The sequence below is a fragment of the Lotus japonicus genome, chromosome 6, assembly GCF_012489685.1.
Source record: "Lotus japonicus ecotype B-129 chromosome 6, LjGifu_v1.2".
In the NCBI taxonomy this organism is placed as follows: Eukaryota; Viridiplantae; Streptophyta; class Magnoliopsida; order Fabales; family Fabaceae; genus Lotus; species Lotus japonicus.
This window is the reverse complement of record NC_080046.1, coordinates 6,982,401-6,984,208: the sequence shown is the minus strand read 5'-3', so window position 1 is coordinate 6,984,208 and position 1,808 is coordinate 6,982,401.

The window sequence follows — 1,808 nt, the reverse complement described above, 5'->3', positions numbered from 1 at the left end:
AGCAAGTGACTTCCTTGATTGATGACTTCTTCTGACCTGAGGATTCAGACTTTCCTCTTGCCTTTCCAGAGCCTTTGAACTTGCTCTGCCTGTGCTTCCAGATGCGGTTGAGTCTCTTGGAGATCAGAGTCAGCTCATCTTCATCAGAATCTTCTGATGCTTCTTCAGATTCTTCTTCTTCAGCTTGAAGAGCCTTTGACTTCTCAACCTTAGCCTTTTCAGATTTGGATTTCAAGGCTATGGACTTTTTCCTCAGATCTTGCATCTCTGAGCGCTTCAGCTCATGGCATTTCAAAATGCTGATGAGTTCTTCTAAACTCATATTCTCAACATCTCTCGTGAGCTCTATTGAAGTCACCAAAGGCATCCAACTTTCAGGAAGACACCTGATGACCCTTATGACGTGATCTTTTGTTGTGTAGCTCTTGTTGAGAGGACGTATGCCAGCTACAAGCAGTTGAAATCTGGAGAACATTTCTTCAATGGACTCATTTGGCTCCATGATGAAGGATTCATACTTTTGGATCAAAGACAATGCCTTTGATTCTTTGACTTTCTTGTTTCCTTCATGAGACATCTTCAGAGAATCAAAAATGCCTTTAGCAAACTCACGATCTGTAATCTTCTGGTACTCCTCATAGGAGATAGCACTTAGAAGAATTGCTCTTGCTTTATGATGTTGTGAGTACAGCTTCTTTTGATCTGCAGACATCTCTGACCTTGGGATCTTTTTGCCATCTGCATCAACTGGACGCTCATAGCCATCCACAATAATATCCCAGAGATCTGCATCGAAACCCAGAAAGAAACTTTCCAGTCTATCTTTCCAATATTCGAACCTTTGACCATCGAACATAGGAGGCTTTGCGTTGTAACCATCTCTTTGAGTTTCACTGGTGGTGGCAGCCATTGTTTTTCACACCGGCCCGGATCACTGAACACTGTTAGGTGTGGTAATCAGAACTTGCGCTCTGATACCAATTGAAGGTATGAAAAACGGTAGAAAGGGGGGTTTGAATAACGTTTTCAGTACAAAACTACCACCTTAAAGATTTTAACAAATCTTTTCGAGAACTAAGTGCAAAAGATAGAGATAGAAAAGCACACAAGGATTTTATCCTGGTTCACTTGATAAATCACTCAAGCTACTCCAGTCCACCCGTTAAGGTGATTTCTTCCTTCTTAGAATGAAGGCAATCCACTAATCAGGTAAGAGTTACAACTGCACTTGAAACCTACAAGTGACTAACAATTACACTGACTTAGCTCACACTAAGATTCACTCTCTTAGTCTTCTCTAGGATCCGATCAACCTTGATCTCCTAAAGGAAAAATCAAACAACTGTTTGAGGTTGGTGTTTACAAGGGTTTGCTTCTGAATAAGCTGAGTGTAAACTAAAATAAATTACAAGATGAAAGAAAGCTTAGAATATTTTGATATCTTGCGCGTGTGTTTCTTCTTGTATTCACTTCACTTCTTCTATTCTAGCCGCTTCTTTCAATCTTCAGCCTCTATATATACTCCAAGGATTAGGGTTGAGCGTTGCATGGAAATGCTACCGTTGGAGGGCAGTTCTGGAAAATCCAGCTTCTGCTGTGGCTGAGAACGTTAGGTAGGTCGTCAGGAAGGTACACTTGCTTTTGTACTTGGATAGCGACTTGACCTTTTAACCTAGGAGACTTCTGATCAGAGGAATGCTTCGTATTGGAACTTGTGAAGCCGGTTGATCAGAGTCAGAGGGAAAGCACAGATCCTCTGACCATTGTATCTTCTGATTCTGAACTCAGAGGGAAGAACATGGCCTTCA